Raw genomic sequence first — 20,088 nt, 5'->3', positions numbered from 1 at the left:
CACTTCTGGGTATTTAGCCAAAGGAAATAAAAGGGGGATATTTAAAAGATATCTGCACCCCCATGTTGACTGCATTATTCACAGTAGCCAAGACACAGAGAGAGCCTGAGTGTCACTGGATGAATGGATAATGAAGATGTGTTTATAAAAAACGTAGTATCAGTCGGCATGAAGAAGAAGGAAATCCTACCATCTGAGACAACATGGATGGGTGTTGAGGGCACTTTACTGAGATAAGTCAGACAAAGACAAATATTGTATGATATCACTTACATGTGGAATCTGAAAAATCTACTCTTAGAAACAGAGTAGACTGGTGGTTACCAGGGGCTGGGTGATGGGAGATGGGGGAGATGTTGGTCAAAAGGTACAGATTTGCAGTTAGATGATGAGTAAGTTCTGGAGACCTAATGTACAGCACTGTGATGATGGTCAACAATATCCTATCTAATAAAAGAGTAATATGCAAATTGACCATACCTTCGCTACACCCACAAGCCACACCCACCAGCCAATCTGGAGCAAGTATGCAAATTAACCCAACCAAGATGGCTGTGGCCACAGAGCGAGCAGGAGGCTTGGGTTTCCCCGGCGATGGAGGAAGCCAAGCTTTCCGCCTGCCCTGGCCTCCGCTTAACACTACAAAGTTTCAATTATAGAAGATAAAGAAATCCCAACAAAAATGGTGGCAGCCACAGAGCTGGAGAGAGCAGGAGGCTTGAGTTGCCCCTGGTGATAGAGGAAGCCAAGTTTCCGCAGACCTGGCCTGCCTTGGCCTCTGCTTAAGGGTACAAAGTTTCAATTATAGAAGATAAATAAATCTCAACAAAAATGGCTGCAGCCACAGAGCGAGCAGGAGGCTTGGCTCTGCTGAAGGCTACAGTTTCAATTATAGAAGATAAATAAATCCCAGATACCAGGGCCTCCGTTTGGGTCTCTGGGGGGCATGGCCGGCCTGCAAACCACCACAGGCCCCTCACCCAGGCTGCCCCACACCCCAAGGGAACCCCCACCCTGATCCGGGACACCCTTCAGGGCAAACCAGCTGGCCGCCACCCGTGCACCAAGCCTCTATCCTATCTAATCCTATCTAATAAAAGAATAGTATGCAAATTGACTGTTACTCCAACACACAAGATGGCTGTCCCATGTGGTCAAAGATGACTGACCCCATGTGGACACAAGATGGCCACCACAAGATGGCCAGCAGGGGAGGGCAGTTGGGAGGGACCAGGTCTGCAAGGGAGTGCAGTTGTGGGCGATCAGGCCAGCAGGGGAGGGCAGTTGGGGGCGATCAAGCCTGCAGGGGAAGGCAGTTAGGGGTGACCAGGCCGGCAGAGGAGGGAAGTTGGGGGCGACCGGGCCTGCAGGGAAGGGCAGTTGTGGGGGACCCAGGCCTGCAAGGGAGAGCACTTGGGGGGCGGGGACCAGGCCTGCAGGGAGGGCAGTTAGGAGTGACCAGGCCTGCAGGGGAGGGCAGTTAGGGCCAAACAGGCTGGCAGGGGAGCAGTTAGGCATCAATCAGGTAGGCAGGGGAGTGGTTAGGGGGTGATCAGGCTGGCAGGCAGAAGAGGTTAGGGCAATCAGGAAGGCAGGCAGGCGAGCAGTTGGGAGGCAGCAGTCCTGGATTGTGAAAGGGATGTCCGACTGCCCTTTTAGGTCTGATCCCGGTAGGATTGGGCCTAAATGGGCAGTCAGACATTCCTCAATGGGTCCCAGATTGGAGAGGGTGCAGGCTGGGCTGAGGGACACACACCCCTGTGCCCAAATTTCATGCCCTGGGGCTCTAGTTGTGTTATAAAAGACTAGAGGCCCGGTGCAGGAAATTCATGCATTTGGGAGGGTCCCTCAGCTCAGCCTGAGCCCTCTCCCAGTCCAGGAGCCCTTGGGGGATGTCTGACTGACGGTGGGGAGTGGGCCTAAGCCAGCAGTCAGATATCTTTAGCGCCGCCACAGAGGCTGAAGAGGCTCCTGTCACTGCCGATGTGCTTGCCAGCCTTGAGCCCGGTTTCTGGTTGAGCAGTGCTCCCCCTGTGGGAGCACCCTGACCATCAGGGGGCAGCTCTGCATTGAAAGTCTGCCACCTGGTGGTCAGTACGCATCATAGCAACCAGTCGTTCGGCCATTCAGTCAATTTGCATATTAGCCTTTTATTATTTAGGATAATTATGTGAAGTGATGGAGGTTTTGCTAACTCTACAGTGGTATTTATATTGCAATATATAAATACAATAAATCAACATGTTGTACACCTTAAACTTACACAATGTTATTTATCTATTATATCTCAATGAAAAACTCTAGGATGCTATCAAGAAATTTTTTAAACAACAAAAAACACACTATAGCAATACGTACAATGATCTACCATATGGCTGCCTTAGTCATTGCCCTACACCCACAAACACTCAACATCACACTTCACAACTCTGAGTTTTATAAAATCCTGTAGGCATGATGTATCTTAAAAACTTGATAATGGAGCATATTTTTATTCCAAACTGGTTACAGTATCCAATACTTAGAATATTCTGGGCATTCCTCTGTGCCACGCCAGCACAGCCAAGGGTTCAGCGAGCCTGAGGGAGGGCTGGCGAAGGATGCAAAAAAGACAAAGAGAATAAGCTGGGTCTAGGTGGATCTTCTGTGCATGACTGAGACCACAGAACAGATCCAGACTGCAAACTGATGCTTTATTTTATAGTCAGAGGTAAACAAGGTAATTTACAATGTTCTTGTAAGTTTCACTTGTTTTGGCAGCACCTGCTGCCCCTCCCATAGCCCATTAGCCACCCAGGAAAGATCTAGGGAGCAGTCACAAGATCAAGCTTAATTGTGCTAAGAGGGCTGTGCCCTCTAGGCTGGGACTTGTTTGCGGCTTTGCCAGCAGGTCAGTCCAAGGCTTAACCCTATAACGGCTCCCTACATTCCTCCATTGTAATCTGCATATATGCAAGAAATACAAATTTATCATTAACCAAAGCAACACAAACAGGAAAGTAAATCTTCCCAATGACATATAATCCTATATAATAAAAGACTAATATGCAAATAGACTGAACCGTGGAACAACCGGAACAACTGAACACCAGTTGCTATGATGTGTGCTGACCACCAGGGGGCATGTGCAGAACATGGTGGGTGTCAGCCACAGCGGGATGGTGGAGCAGGTGAGTGGGGCGCCAGACCAAGGTGGGGGACCAGTTGCTGTCATTGGGGTGAGCCTCTGCTGGTTATTGAAAATTCTTTGCTCCCACAAACCGTGGTCCCAGCTGGCACTCGTACCTGCTGCTGGCACCGGCCCCACTTGCACCTGCTGCTGGCACCACCACTCACACCCACTGCCAGCGCTGGCCCTGCTCGCACCCACAGCTGGTGCCAGAGCCGCCGCTCACACCCGCCGCCAGTGCCCAGCGGTAGTCTCAATCACTCGGTGCCATCAGTGGGTGCAAGCGGCAGCTGCTGACCCTGATTGCCCCTGAGGGCTTCTCCACTTCCCCCTGCTCCTGAGGGGAGATCAGGGGCAACAGCTGTTGTTCACACCCGCTGATAGCGCCGGCCTCGCTCGCACCCACTGCTGGCGGCAACCCCAATTGCTCTGCACTGTCAGTCGGTGCGAGCAGGGCTGCCAGCAGACTGGAGACTGGGGGCCATGGAGGGAGGGGCCGGTCAGGAGGTGGAGGATGGGCCAAGACCCGCCCCTGTGCCCACCACAGCCTTGCGGCCCACAGTTCCTTTCAAGGTGCACAAATTTGTGCACTGGGCCCCTAGTTCTATGTATAATACTGATGATGTGCATTCTATATTTCCACATCACCCTAACTTACACATGCACCTCACATCTTTGTTTACAGGAAGATGTAACCTGAAAAGATCACAGGTTCTGAATCAGTCAGCAGGGCTGGGGTCTCATCCCTTTTAGCAGGTGCTTCTGTGCCTCACACCACAGCCCTCCCTCAGCCTACCTCTGATTTCAGCTGCCACTCTGGAAGGCAGCTCTGTGGGATCTCCTTCGTATGCCCACAGGCCCCACCGCAAGGCCATGCCTGTGAGCCTCTGTGACTTTCTAGTTGGAGTATTCTCTGAATCCTAGAACGGACAAGCTAGCATAACAAATTCTGGGGAATGAAGGTGGCTTTAACCCAAAGGCTGACAGAAGTCAGTGTACCACAGCCCAGTCTCCCATCCTTTGGGTAGATGACTCTAGAAGTCATCTGAACACAACTCAGAGGTCCTGGTGGAGCTGCAGACCCCCGGCTGTGGCAGCAACTTGAATAATCCATCCCTTTATTAACTTTTCTTCCTTGCTCGCTCTCTCTGCTCTCACTCCTGCTTCCTGGGATCACCTCCCAAACAAACTTCCTGCAGCAAAATCCTCATCTCGGGCTCTGCTTCCAGAGAAACCCAGGCCAGGACATCTATTACTAGCTAGAATTAAGTTAATCTCTCTGTGTCTCAACTTCCTCCTCAGTAGAAGAAAGGTAAAAAGACCTATTTCATAAGGTTGTTGGCAGAATCAGATGAGGTAACACATATGAATAGCCAGACACACGGCACTGACCAATAGCTGACAGCTAATGTTAATACCAGCACTATTTAAAACAGCAGATTCTTTAAAAGGAAATGGTATGAAACATTACCAGGAACCAGACACTTCAGAGCTAGTCACCTCTCAGTGCCCTTAATAAATCTGCAAGGAATTCAGAGTGCGCTCCCAAGAGCAGAAAGAAGAGGACTGAAGAGGATGGCTTTCCCTTTGCCTTCAGCCGGCAGCCTACCTGTTCCACGCCCCATGTGCAGGGAATAGACAGCCCTGAAGCAGATTAGGGATGCTTCAAACACTTCACACAAAGGCCAACTAACCTTTTAAAAGACAATTACAGAATAAGCAGCTCCAAAACAAAGATCAATGTAGACAGCATCAAAGGAATTTTCATGAAAGACTATGCTGTTTGAATTAAGATTTTCTATACAGATATACTTATGTAACTTGGAAACTTTCATTCTTCTTAAGACTTCTGCTTCAGTTCAGTTCTCTCATGTTTCTCAATTGTAAGTCCTACTGTTTTTGTTTTTTTGTTTTTTGGGAGCGAGATCATTTTATTGCCCATCTGGACAGACGCTGTCCAGAGTGGGCGGGGCAGGAGGGGCTGGGGCCTGTTATGGACAATAAAGGTGTTCTCTACGGATGTGGGCCATGTCACTGAGGAAGGATGTCTTCATGCAGCTGGTGCAGAGCTGGTCCACCCAGGAGTGGCGCCTCCTGCTGCAGGGGCAGATGGCGCGGGTACAAGGTGAATTCTACACGGTAGTTGAGCAGGCAGCTGAGGGAGGCCATATACAGGTCAGTGAAGTGCATGAGGCGCCCTGAGAAGTAGGTGGGGTTGTGGAAGGTGCGGAAGATGCTCCCAAACTGAGCATTGAACAGGGCCTTGGTGATACACCTCAACTCCTGCCAGTCCTTCATCCAGAAAGCCAGCACCTGCCATGACTCGGCATCCTGGTAGGTCTGTATGTGCTCCAGCAGCCCCGGGAGCTCCTGCTGCCACGCCAGTGAATGCATGTACCACTCCGTGTAGATGATACGGATCTCAAGCTGCAGCTCAGGGATGATGGCACCTGTGCACCAGCCATGCCGCAGCATGAGGTCCTCCAGGTCACTGAAGAGGTGGTCTCCGAAGTAGAGCATACAGGACCCGCGCCATTCTGTGGGACGCAGGAAGTCAGACAGGTTTCCCTGCCGATAGATCTTGACCTTTTCCAAGCTAGTGATGTGGTCCCACTGGAGCGAGCCCTTCTCATCAAGTTTTTTGAAAGGCTTGCGCGGGTTGGTGAAGAAGCTGGGCTTGTCCGCCTGGATGATGACCACATCAAACAGCTGGCGCCAGTTGGGACCCACCATGTGCTGCATCCCCTTGTCCACGAAACTGAAAGGGCTGTTGGTGATGAGGAACAGCTGCTTCCCGTGGTCCACCAGGCGGCTCAGGACGGTGAATGTCTCATCCCCTCTCAGGATGTACTTCTCCATGTTCCGTTCAATCCACTGGTACCTGAGGCCCTTCACGTGCACATCTCAAATGGCATCTGATATGGCCTTGTAGAGGTGCGCTTGGTCAAACTCCAGGCCATGGCCCAAGAAGTGATCCACCATGCAGGAGAGCAGTGCCATCTCTGGCAGCGAGAGGATGTCCATGAACTGCTTGATGGAGAGACCCTTGCCATAGACGTCGCTCATCTGGTAGGGTGGGATGTGCTGGGTTCCCCCATACAGGTTGATCACCTCCTCATCTGGCACAGGTTTCAGGCCCCTCTAAGCCATTCCCATTTGCACATAATGGAAGGCTCTTCATCAAAAGGCTCTTCTGAATGTCATAGTGGAGGCCACAGATAGCAAAATTGGGATTGTAGTCATACTTCTGAATGCCCTCTGGGTATGTGTAGTGCTCAATCAGGATGTCCCAGGCAGCACTGAAGACCTCTGGATGCAGTGAGTCTGCGAGTCTGCGTACTGGGTCAGCATGTAGTCATAGTTGAAGCCACAGGCCTCGACATCATGCAGGCGGATCTCATTGTTGGCATAGATGGCTGCTGGGTTCAGGAGACTGCAGACCTTGGGGTGGGGGAGGGGAGGAGGTCATGCATGGTGAGGCCCGGAGCGCAGCCGACGCCAAAGCAGCCCCTTCTCTCTCAGGCCCTGTACCTCACCCAGGTGACCCTTTTTAACTCATTTTAAATTGGAGCAGGATTGGGCCTTCCACTCTAAGGTGGTGGGCCAGGAGTCACTGGGCCTGCCAGATTCTGACCTCAACCAGTCCTACGGTTTTTTATCTTAGGTTTTCAGTATGGGAATGAACTCTAATCATGTCTCAACCTCACAAAAGGGGAGGTTTGGATTAGCAAACTTAAAATAACATTTTTTAAAAAAGGAAGAAAACAATTGTTTTAAGTTTTAAAACACTTTACACACTTGTTTGAAATACTTCAATTGCCCTGTGTGGACACACACTGTTTCAGAGCTCCTGGCACCTCAGAGCTGCCACTGAGCGAGTCTGACAGTGAGCAGTCACACTCCAGCTCCACACGAGCACACAGCAAACGCGGAATTACTATCCTGCTCAGCAGCAGGGAAGATTCACCCTCAGCCACATGCCTGCACGAGGATGTTCTAATTCTGCTGTTTGTCCTGGAATCACCAGCCCAGTTTTCACCAAGAAACAACCACATTTGGGAATAGCAAAATGATGAAAGGACATCTGAGGGGATATTTCAAATCTAGAGAGTGAGTAGCATGTAAATTTAGAATGACCCTAGAAAAATACAAATTATGGACATCTTCCACAAGGAAAAATGATGCCTTGTTTGCATTTACGATGTCATTTATTATACTGGGGAAAGCAAAACAAATACTAAGATTTATACAACTGCAAAACATAGCCTTAAGATTAAAAAGAAAGAAAAAAAAAAAAAACATGAAAGAATTGCAGTAGTTTTTCTACCAGGAGTCAGGTGTAATCATTTAATTCCATTATCAACCCAGGTCTGTTTCTCTTTTATTTCAACTCCAGATCATTACTCAAGTTTTATCTGACTGCAACTTCCACTTTAGCAACCACTACCAATTTCAAATGGATAAATTACTCCAAACAACAACAAAATCCCATTACCACTGAAGATGGTATAATCAATTCTCAATTATAAATTTTAATAGGGCATAAGGGTTCCATAAAATATATGAAATACTTTTTAAAATCCATCAGGCTCATTTTAGGAATCATTTCAACCTATTCCACAGCTACTAGGTGTACCGGTTAATAATGGTGGATTTTGTAATCAAAGAAAACACAATAATTTCAAGAGAAGCATCAAAAGTGCTTTATTCAAAGTAATGTCCATCGCTAGCTACACATTTCCCCCATCTTTCAGGTAATTTGTGATACTGTCCCAATAGAACTTTTCTTGTTTTGAGGCAAACCATTCAGAGGCCCAATTTTCCACTTCTTCGTATGTTTTGAAGTGCTGCTCAGAAAGTGCGTGTGCCATCGATAGGAACAAGTGGTAATCTGAAGGAGCAAGGTCTGGTGAATACAGCGGGTGGGTTAATACTTCCCATGCAAGATCTTTTAACATGTCTTTAACTGGTTTTGAAGTGTGTGATGGTGCATCATCATGAAGCAAAATTACTTTACCGTGTCTTCTAGAACATTCTGGTCATTTCACGATCAAAGCGTGGTTCAAATTGATTATTTGTTGTTGGTAGCAATCAGTATTAACAGTTTCACCTGGTTTTAGAAGCTCATAATACACCACACCTTCCTGATCCCACCAAACACAGAGCATTGTCTTCTTTCCGAAGCAATTTGGCCTTGCAGTCGATGTTGATGGTTGACCTGTATCAACCCATGATTTTGTGCATTTGGGATTCTCAAAATAAATCCACTTTTCATCACCAGTCACAATTCGATGCAAAAAAGACTTTCTTTCGTGCCGTTGAAGCAACATTTTACTGATGACTTTTCGGTTTTCCATTAGTCTTTCATTCAGTTGATGTTGCACCCATTTCCCTTCCCTTAAAATCTTTCCTATTGCTTGTAAACAATCGGAAGTTGTTTGCTGAGCAACATTTAATCTTTCTGCAAGTTGTTTTTGAGTTTGACATGCATCTTCATCCAATAATGCTTGTAATTATTGGTCTTCAAACTTTTTTGGTTGACCTGGACGTTCTTTGTCTTTCACATCAAAATCATCACTTTTAAAGCATTTAAAACTGCATTCTCAAGTATCTTGAGATGGAGCATGTTCACCATAAGCTTCCCGAAGTATATGATAATTTTTTCTTCAAAATAAAGTAATGAGTTAAAACTTCCCGCAAGTGCTCTTTTTTTGGCACGAAATTCAACATTTTTAAGTGTAAAAATATCTATGATATTAACACCTTCAGCAAATTTGACATATGAAGTTTTGAAGCTTGTTGCCAATACAACAAAATAGCATATATATCAAATCGTATATATATCAACATATGTGTAAGTCCATCTATTGAAAAAAATCTGCATTATTAACCGGTTCACCTAGTAAGCCTTTAACATGACTGCTCTGCCAAGTAGCGAAAGACAGTGAGGTGCTGGGCCTGAAAATGGCCCCGCAGCTGCTGGGAGGAAGGGCACAGGTGATGTGAGGACAACCAGGATAACCCTCTCTAGTGAAAGAGTTAGTGAGAACCTCTTCAATGTTAAAAGGAAAACAGTAAAATTTAAATATGAGTTAAGAAAAATTTTGGTAATCTTTACATAATATTAAAGATTAAGAGAATTTTTCATCCAAGATAAGTAACAGACTAAAAATAAATTTAAAACCTATGATTTAAATATTTAGAGTTCAGATGTTTTTATACTGTTGGAGAGTAGGAGAGTATGAATTTTGTGATACTAAGATACATATGACATGATCAAGGCAGAAATGTGAAATCTCTAAAAATTTCTAAACAAATTTCTAAATACAAATAGTAAGCAAATACTTTCCAAAGTGTTTTTGATAAAAACTTAACTGCTAACGGGCTGTAAAACTACAGGACCTCTAAAAGACAATACTAAAATCTGTCAGTGTGTCAGAACTTTTAAAAGTCCTCTGAAATCACCAAAAATAGATGACCACAACTAACATTTGGGTGTACATACATCAGGTTTTCTTTTTTCCGTGAACTAGATGAAGTTACTATGTTTAATCTTTTTTGTTTTTTGTACCACTGGAAAAATGCTGTTTTAAATTTTTTTCTTTAAAACAATGATAGGTTCAGAGGATGTTGTAAAAAAATGTATAGGGTAGTCCTGTGCATCCACCCTGAACTTCCGCAATGTTATGTATAAACAAGATGGTACAATATCAAACTCCAAACAATTGACACTGGTGCATTCCACAGCGCTTAGTCAGACTTCACCAGTCACACATGCACTGTGTGTGTTTGGGGGCCAGGCAGGGGAGCCCTATGATGTTTTATGTCCAGTCTTGTATAACAACCACAATCAAGACATTCAACTGTACTATCTTAGTTGCCCAGGTCACCTTCTTGTAACCATACCCTCCTTTCCCTAACTACTAACCTGTTCTCCAAACCTGTAATTACTAGAGGCCTGGTGCACAAAATTTGTGCACTCGAGGCGGGGTGGGGGAGAGGGGTCCCTCAGCCCAGCCTGCACCCTCTCGCATCCTTAGTGCTGCCACGGAGGTGGGAAACACTCCCGCCACCACAACTGCACTCACCAGCCATGAGCACTGTGGGAGCGCACTGACCACCAGGGGGCAGCTCCTGTGTTGAGTGTCTGCCCCCTGGTGGTCAATGCACGTCATAGCAACCAGTCGTTCCGCTGTTCAGTAGGTTTGCATATTAACCTTTTATTATATAGGATGTTATTTCACACATTTTACATACATGGAATCATGAAGTATATACCCTTTCATTTTTTCACTCAGCAAAATTTCCTTGAGGGTCATCCAAGTCGTTGCATGCACTGACAATTTGTTCCTTTTTCTTGCTGAACAGAATTCCATGGTATAGATGTATCACAGTTTGTTTAACCATTCACTCACTGAATTCATTCATTCACTATTGGCTATTATGAATAAACCTGCTATGAACATTAGTATATTAGTTCCTGAATGAAAATAAGTCCCTTCTCTGAGATAAATGTGTAAGAATGCAATTCCTGGGTCATATGATAAGTGCATTGTTTAGTTTGGAAAGGAACTGCCAAACTTTCTCGGAGTGGCTGTTCCATATCCTATCCCCATCTCCATGCCTGTCTGGGTGCCCCCACTCTGCCAGCACCTGGTGAGACTTACTAACTGTAATGCAAGGAATCTGTTACCTGTCTCCCTTCTTTTCCCCAGAGTGTGTATCTGTTAGAAACAAGTTTGAACTTCCTCTTATCTTTTTAAATTATTGCTTCTTTTCTAATGGTACTTTTAGTTCCTTGAGATATTTCTCTTTTTTTTCCATAACTTTACTTTTCTTTACATTTGGACACAGTAAAACATTTAATTTAAAAAATTCTATTCAGGAACTGAGGACTTGTTAGACAATGAAAAAATATACAATGCAACACAAGATTTCCTTCATTTTAAAACCACCAATTCTGCGCTTTTACTATATTTAACAGCTATGTTTTATTTCTGCCTTAAATTAGTTTTCAAAATAATACAAACTCAACCATTTTTAAAGTCTATCCCACCTTAAAAAATGAATACAAGCTGTCTCAGATTGGACCAAAAGACACACTAAAATATTTTTCTAGAATAGGGTTTTTTAAACATGGATTTTTAAAATATCAACTTCTGTGCCCTATGATTCTACAATTTTTAAAGGTTTTCTATTTAGCTTTCATAATTACTCTCTATGACAGACTTAAAATTACTTTATACCATATATTATTTCGATGAGTATTCTAAAGTATTATAGAGCCCCTATTCCTCAGAATTGGTATTTCAAAAATTAATTCTCCTAAGCATGCTAAAATGAACACATTTTAAAAAAGAAAGTGAAATGACTTTTTACAGGAGTTTTCTTCACCCTCCTCCAACACACATACATGCACACACACAAATACCCCTTACACACATTTATCCAGAACCAAATGGTACTTATTTTATTTGTTTACATGCAACTAAGAAAGGATGGTCCTTACCTAAAGTGTGGTGGTTTAGAATAATTGCAGACAGTCAGAAGAAATAACTTTTAGACAACAAAGAACTCATGGCAACTCCTCAGGAGATGTCACCAAGTTCTGAGCAGCTACTGAACAGCTGTTTCCTAAACCCAGGTCACAGGAAACAAACACTATTCTAGTATCTAAACTTCTGGAACGCTTTCAAAATTTCTGTCAATTACCCTGAAGGAAATGACCACTATCTAGAATATTAGCATATCGATACTGCAGAAACACAATGTGTACAAGGTCTGCTGAAAAGAGTAAGACAGAAATGCTCAACTGTACCTTACCTTTTCTGGGAGGGACAAGGCAGCCCAGATGACCTGGTGTAGCTGTGAGTCTCTAGCCTCGGATGACCATCAGTTAAGGGGTAAGGAGGGAGTGTTTGATGATATCCATAAGAAGATTATGTCCAGTTCTTAAATACTATATTTCTATTTGTATTAACTTTTCATCGAGGAAGAAAGAGGTAATCCCAAATCCTGTCTATGCTTTGGTAAAATTATATGAAAATCAGATTAGCAGCAAGGAATTTAGGATCTTTTGAATTTGACAGTGATATTTCAAAAAAAAAATTAAATGTAACTATTAACAAAAACCTTAAGGTATTTTTGTATTCCTTTCCTTGTCATTTTATTGCTTAAAGAATGATTAGCTTAAGGTTAATGGATAAGTGAGAAATGCACTCAATCTGAGGGCAGAAGTTTCATGATCTATGAATCTGTTCAAGGCTAAAGGTGGGAAGTTGGTGGCAGAGCTTAGTGGCCTTGAATGAGTTCAGGTAGCATGGAGACGGCTGTACTTCCTGCAGGGATCCACAGATAACTAAATGAATAGGATGAGTCACACAGGTCAAGGAGTGGTTCAACTCCATTTGAAAGTGCTATTCTGTGATATGTTGACAGAAGGTACTTTTTCCAGAAACAATACATAAAAATGCTGTGTAAATTATGAAGTGTTATTTCATGTTTCCCCATGTTTTGGATGGTTTTTCTTTTTTGTTTTCCTGTAGGACTAAAAAATTCCAGGCTAGAAGCTCTGTGTTATGGATATTTAAACAATAGCCAATTTCCTAAAAGTTTTACATCACATCTGAAACTTCCCTGAATTTTACTTAGGGTACTGTGACCTACTCAATAACAATTACTTGGAAGGGGGAGAAGAGAAGAGGTTTAGATCTCTATAGGAATCCTTCCAAACTCCCAAGATATTTTATTATTACTGCATGAAAGATTCTGGAAAAGCAGTATAAACCTGCTATTAAAGAACTCATTCCAAGGGGTTATACATAAAGAAAGTAGGCCAGTGGTCTCAACCTTTAGTGGCATCAAAATCACCTCAAGGGCTGATGAACATAGATTGCTGGACCCCATGCCCAGAATATCTGATTCAGTAATGGGGGGACAGAGACTTTGCATTTCTAACCAACTCCCAGGTGATTCCGATGCTGTGGGGTCCAAAGATCAGACTAAGAACCATTGCTTGAGGTGAACTATAACTGTGCACCCACTTCAAATGTTTACTTTGTACAAATATTTGTAGAATAAAAAAATGAAAGAAATATAAGATGGGGAAGCTGGCACAATTCACAGAAATGACAGAAATGGCCTCTCCTTAACTCTTTTAAAAATATCTACAAAATCACCTAAAAAGGAAAATCTTCAGCAACAACTGAATGCATAATATCAAACAAGCATGACCTATGGTCATCATTATTGATGAGAGACAAGCACCCTAGGTGGGTTCCCTCCACAGCAACTCTATCCCATTCTGTGGAACCCCTTAAGTCCCTGCTCAATGACTTGGTGGCTTCATACAGCAGGAGACCAAAACAAGGTGACCAGATCTATTTTTTTTTCCTGAACCCAGCTCTAACCACGGTATGTTCTCATCCTTTCCAGATCCAGAAACAACATAAAGAGGTTTTCCAATAATTTTTAGTTAGACATTCATGTAAACAATATAAAATTACATTTGTATTTAAACTAATAGATAAAACTCTGGAAAATAAAACCCAAGAGAAAAAAGTAAACATACCCAACGTGAGATATGAGAGAGGGTATGCCAACACAGATGCAGAAGAGATATAAAAATGTGATGAATAATGGCGTTCAGAATATGCCACTCCAAAATATGGCACCCTGGCATACTGAAGATTTTAAGCTGAAGGAATCTGAGAAAATGACAGAATCAAGAAGGTTACTCCTACCTTCCTGCCACCTTTCTCCCCTGAACAGGGGATCCTCATACCCGGAGGAGAGGAGCATCCTTACCCCAAGACAGAGGGACTCTAAGAAGAATCCGAGCACAGGGGTCTTGTTAAGTCTCCCCCCGCCCCCCTGCAACCCCACCCCGTTTTCTACACTCACCTTATACCCCTTCACCTGTTGCATCCTCCACTACTGTGCATTCTCCATCCAACCTTGCATAACAATACACAGGTCTGTTTCCTCAGGTCTTCATTTCCTTATGAAGGCCTCCATGTCACATAAACTTATATTACATAAATTTGTATGCTTTTATCCTGTTAATTTGTCTTTGTCAGTTTAATTTTTAGACCCAGCCAGGGACCCTAAGATGACTGAGAAAAACTTTGCCTAAATATATGCTAACACACTTTGAAACATCAACAAAATAAATAATGTGAATCAAAATTATACATACTACAGAAATTAACAAAAGAATTGAAATTGTTAAATATAAAAATCTGATGAAAAAACTGAAATTCTTTTCCATTTTTCAAAGACCTTGGGGTATGGAAAAGAATGTGATACCAGTAATCCTGATATCACAACTTTGATCATGTATTTTTTCAAAAGGTAGAGAACAGCCTAGCCTTACCAGATATTAAAACACTTCATAAAATAATAATTAAAAGATCATGGAAAACAAGAAGAGATGGGTAGATCACTAAAATGAAATATCCCCAAACAGACTCAACCATATGTTAAACCGAAAGGAAAAATCAGAACAAATGAGAAAGTAAAATAATCTGTAATAAATAATATTGTAAAAACTGGCCAATTATAAATAAATTTAAAGGCATACCAGATGAATTAAATAATTGAGCATAAAAAATAAAATATGAACAAATTAAAAAAAGACAAATTAAATCTTTAAAATTACCAACAGAAGGATCTTCCACACTACTGAAGAGATTATCAAAGATCAACAGATCTTATGTAACACAAACACTAATCTTGCACGTTTAAAAAAATACAATGGAATTGGAAATGACAGATTAAAAAAAATAGTTATGACAAATGGCAAAAGACTATTATTTTGAAGCAAACTGTTGGAAAAAATTAAGACTCCAATAATATCCTTTCTATAGAAAAAAAACAGATAAGTCACAGAAAAGAAAAATGTTCAGCCCTATATGTTACCAAAAATTAAGTAACATTTTTGGCCAATTATATATTGGCCAATATATAAACAATACTAACAAGAGTAAGGTGAGATACTCTATTAGTGATAGTATAAATTGTCAAAAGACCCTTTGAAAGTAATTTGCTATCATGTATCAAAACCCACTAAAAAGTCCATATAAAAAGTCCATATACTTTTACCTAATACTGCCTCTTCTGCACATATGTGCTAATTACATAATCCAAGAAAAAAGAGCTATCTACATAAAAGAAGCTCATTCTGCATTAAATGACACATCCACTTGATGAACCATCATGTAGCTATCAATAAATATGACCAAGATATTTATGATAGTAAGTGAAAGAAGAATAAAAAGAAGAACTAGTAAGCACTCCTGAAAATATAGTTTCATTAATACGGTGAGATTGTGGATGGTTGTTAGCTTTCAATGGTATAACTTTTTTGTAATACGGCTTTTGAATTAAAAATTCAAATAAGCAGATGATTCTATAAATACACAAAATATTCCCCAATAACCATAAGATGTATTTTGACATATTTAACACTTTCCTGGTTTTAGTGATGTTACAAACTTAAATAATTCATTACTTAAAAATATTCAATGTATGAATGTATTTCTCTATTTATTCTTATGTGATACCATTCATGCATTTAATTTAGTCAGTACATTTAATAAGCATGCTTACTATGTGCCTATAATTCCTTATAGCTCTTTTGTTCACAACTTAAAATACCACTTTAAGGTAGCAATACTATAGTAAAATCTATGATTAACTGGAATTTTTACAACCAGAAATTTTTATTAATCAAAATTTTTGAGCTTCACCAGTTTAAATAGTTAATCAAATGATAACCTAAGGCATTAAAAGATTTTAAAAGATTCTGAATTATTAGAAATTTTTATAAGACATTCTACTGCTTTGAAAATTGGTAATTTTTGACAGACTAAATGGTAGATAAAAGGTTTGTATTAACCAGAAACTTCCCATCCTTGGAAACCTAGCATGCTTGTTATGCAACATTTTAAAAAGATTTAGAAAAGCTCCACCTTCTATGTATTCATGGCTGTTAAAAAATCTGTTCATGGGTTAAGATTACCCCCTAGGTTTTGTATCAGTATTTTCTATTCCTAAATTCTAAACCCAAGACTACAAGTTCTTCCAAGATCTAACAACTGGAAGGAAGGAATGACTTTTTTTTGTCAACAGAAAACATAAGGACACAAAAACCAAAAGCATCCCCTTGCTCTTGACATTTGGAATTCAGTACAATAGTAGTGTCAATGGAATTTGCTCAGTAAGACAATTCTCAGCTCTACCAGTGACTTAGACTGGCTCCTATTTTATAAAAGAATCTTGAAACATTTCAAAAAGCTAAAGTCACAGGCATTTCTAGAGAGTTGGAGGAATGGGAGGAAAAAAAAGAAAGAAGGTAATAACATCTAAAATCTAAAAATGAGGCAATGTACAGTTATATTTAAAAAACAACAATAACTCGTAGTGATTGGGCCTGGTGTTGAAGCCTATATAGTATGTGGTTTTTTTTTAATACTGAGAAAAACATGGATACTACATTTAGATTTTCATTAATTATTAAAAATTTATATTTCTGTATCTTATTCAGGAACAAGCGAACATCTGACAAATGTGAACTAAAGCAATCCCCTGAGAATACTCTCACTGTCGGAGTGGGGGGAAAGCTTTGGTTGCTTTCTCCTGAGTAAGATAAAAAATAAAATGCAGTCAGAGATAATACCACTTACAATTTATGTTTGACCCAAAGAATGTGTCAAAGGACTGCCTCTGAAAGTCTATAACTTGAACATTTCTACCTGAACAAAATGACTTTTTTCTTTTTAAAAGGGATCGGAATAGAAAGTTCAGAAACATGCAGCTGGGTGTGGGCAAATAGTGGGTGGATGGACTCATCCTAACACCCCACCCTGCTCCCTCTGGCCCCCTGGCTCCCTTGGGCCTCCTCTTGGAGCTAACTGTCCTGCCCGAAGTAGGTTGCATTACCTTCCTGCGCGCCCCCCACCCCCCAGCATTTTATACTCAGCTGGCTGTCCACTAAGCTCTGTGAAAAGTTTTTACAGGATAAGACCCTTCCAGCTCTTCAGAGCCAAGACTCTGTGTTTTGAGGTTTACTATTTCCCTGGAACATCTGCATTTTATTAGGACACTACAGAATCCAAAAGACTTTAAAGCTCAAGAAATAAAGCTAAGTGAGGAATTGCTCTCTTAATCATTTTGGGCAGGGGCTCAAAATGGGGTTTTGCCAATTCCATTTCTACTTCAAGAACTGTTCCTGTCTGAAGTGAGAGAACTTAAATGCTTGGGCAGGCAGTTCCCCGAGACCCCTCCGTGGAATGCTCAGAAATCAAAATCATGTTTAGTTTAAGAATACACATTAGCATAATGATTTTCAGTGTTAATAAAATAACTTCAGATGTTAGATTTCTTTAAACTTTAAGAACACTCAATATCCCAAACCACCACTTTTAAAGATGTTTGTTTGTTACTTATGTTGCTATGATCTCAAATTAAGTAGTCCAAAATTACAATCTAAAACAATGGTTTCAAACCTATTCAAGTTTAAGGGTGGGTGTACTTTTATTGACACTTTACTGAGAAAATATACATGACAAAAATCTATTATGAACTCAATTGCACTTTAAAAAATGTTTTCAATGATTTTTAGAGAGAGAGGGAGAGAGATAGAAACATCAATGAGAAAGAAACATCAACCAGCTGCCCCCTGCACACCCCACAATGGTACCAAGCCCGAAACCTGGGCATATGCTCTGACCGGGAATCAAACAGGTGAGCTCTTGGTTCATAGGTCAAGGCACAACCACTGGTGGTTGATGCTCAGCCACTGAGTGACACTGGCCAGGCATCAGTAGCACTTTTAAAATGACTCTAAAGTTTATTCCCCATAATTACACACATTTAAAACAGAATACTGCATATATTTTCAATACAGAATATTTCTTTCTCACGTAAGACACAGAGCTCAACATGCTTTTGGATACAAGGGCCTCTCGTTATAAATGTCTTCATGCAAATACTGTCTTTAAAATGTTCAGTGACAGTCAAATCTCAGCATGCTTGAAATCTGATATCTGTTGGAAATCTCATTATTTCAAAAAATATTTTAGAAATAAGGATTTATCATTTTCAATGATAACCTGTTGAAGGCTTATAATGAGTGTCTTGTGAATAAAATAGTAGTATGAATGGCTGCCTTGGTCCCCTCTTTCCTTCCACCACAAGTCTCTCCTCACATCCAGGTAATTAATGAGATGGGGATGAGATGGTCCCTGAGTAGATCCATGGTCCAGAAGCAGATAAAGCGTCTGCATGAAAAAGGAACTAGCATGGGAATGTCAGTATGTGGGGCAGCATGCTGAGTATCACTTTGTACTACTTTCTAAAATTTCACCAGTTAGAGATTCATATGTTTTTACATATCCATTTTAAGCAATTAGAATACTATATTTGGGAGTTTTGAGAAATTTTTCACATTCAAAATTTAATGTGAATTAGTTTATGCTTACTTTCTCCCTAATACTTCTCTCAGATTAATGCTATAGAGATTTGGGTGGAAATGGGTAGACAGATGATTTAGAGAAAGGAGCAGTGGGAAGGTAGGGGGCAGCTGTGGGGGTTCAGTAGAGACTCTGGCCATGAAGGTGTAATGCCTGGCAGAAAGAGGGACCACAAATGAAAAAAGACAAGAGGAAATACACTATTCCTGATTCAAAATTGTGCCCATAGATTTTTTTTAAAAATCCTCTGCTCTTCTTGTTTTCTCCTGGCTTTTCAACTACATTATGGGCAGTGAAGATATTTATAAGGACAGCTTAAAAACTAAACCACCATTCAGGAACTTTCCCTAAGAAACTGCTTTCCCAGTTACAAATGACAACCATCATCCTATGGTACCTCATACAAACCAAGCTCTCTTCCCATGCCCCACCTTTATGGGTGTGCTTGCCCTTTGCTCAGAGACTTGCACTCAACTCAGTGAACCTCTGTGCATCCTCCAGGTCTCAGCTCAACTGCTCATCCTCCTCTGACAAATGCAGGGAGTTTTAGGCTCTCTTTCCTCCATGCTCCCACTGTAACAGATACATCAGCACTGCACCACATGCTTGCCCTCTGTCACTCCACCAGACACTAAGTTTCTTGGGAATAGACACTACATATTTTAAAGGGGACAAGGATATGGCACCCCAAAATATGCCACTTTGGCTTTAGAATTATTTTGAGCTGAAGGCCACTCAGACACAGCAGGTGCAGGAAAAGCTCTTTGCCCTTCCTTTTCTGTCTAAAATCAGGGTATACATTTCCCTTTGTAAAGGAAGTATAAAATTCCACTAGTAAAGGTGTCTCCCTCTCCCACTACAGGAACAGGATGATGACTTAATCATTGGAAATGATTCATCAGCGCAGAAGGCACCAAACTTGAGTCTGCAAGATAAATTTTACTAAATATCCCTTATCTTCAATTATTTCCCATATATATATCTCACCCCTAAAGACCCAATCACTCTACTTCATTTGTCTAGTTACTACTCCATAATTTATCACCCTTTGTTAAAATCATATCTAATAAAAGAGTAATATGCAAATTGACCATCACTCCAACACACAAGATGGCCACCCCCATGTGGTCAAAGATGGCCACCCCCATGTGGACACAAGATGGCCGCCACAAGATGTCTGGCAGGGGAGGGCAGTTGTGGGCAACCAAGCAAGCAGGGGAGGGCAGTTGGGAGAGACCAGGCCTGCAAGGGAGGGCAGTTGGGGGGACCAGGCCTGCAGGGGAGGGCAGTTGAGGGGAACCCAGGCCTGCAGGGGAGGGCAGTTGCGGGGGACCAGGCCTGCAAGGGAGGGCAGTTAGGGGTGACCGGACTGGCAGAGGAGAGCCGTTGGGGGTGGGACCAGGCCTGCAGGGGAGGGCAGTTGGGGGGGACCAGGCGTGTAGGGGA

At 41.9% G+C, this 20,088-nt stretch overlaps 1 protein-coding gene and 1 pseudogene across 3 annotated transcripts in view; both read right to left on the bottom strand.

Moving 5' to 3' along the window:
• The window catches only part of DTNBP1 (dystrobrevin binding protein 1), a 157,846-nt gene that overhangs the window by 15,297 nt on the left and 122,461 nt on the right, over positions 1-20,088 (bottom strand). The gene's annotated exons all lie outside the window — the stretch shown is intronic.
• On the bottom strand, positions 5,161-14,095 carry LOC308242593 (5'-nucleotidase domain-containing protein 2-like; annotated as a pseudogene). The gene is made up of 2 exons: positions 14,072-14,095; positions 5,161-6,610 (listed from the first exon to the last, which is right to left on the bottom strand). The product of its transcript is annotated as a 5'-nucleotidase domain-containing protein 2-like (transcript).

The sequence above is a fragment of the Plecotus auritus genome, assembly GCF_963455305.1.
Source record: "Plecotus auritus genome assembly, chromosome: 2".
Lineage (NCBI taxonomy): Eukaryota > Metazoa > Chordata > Mammalia > Chiroptera > Vespertilionidae > Plecotus > Plecotus auritus.
Note: the sequence above shows the minus strand (reverse complement) of the source record. Positions and strands in the feature narration are given on the sequence as shown.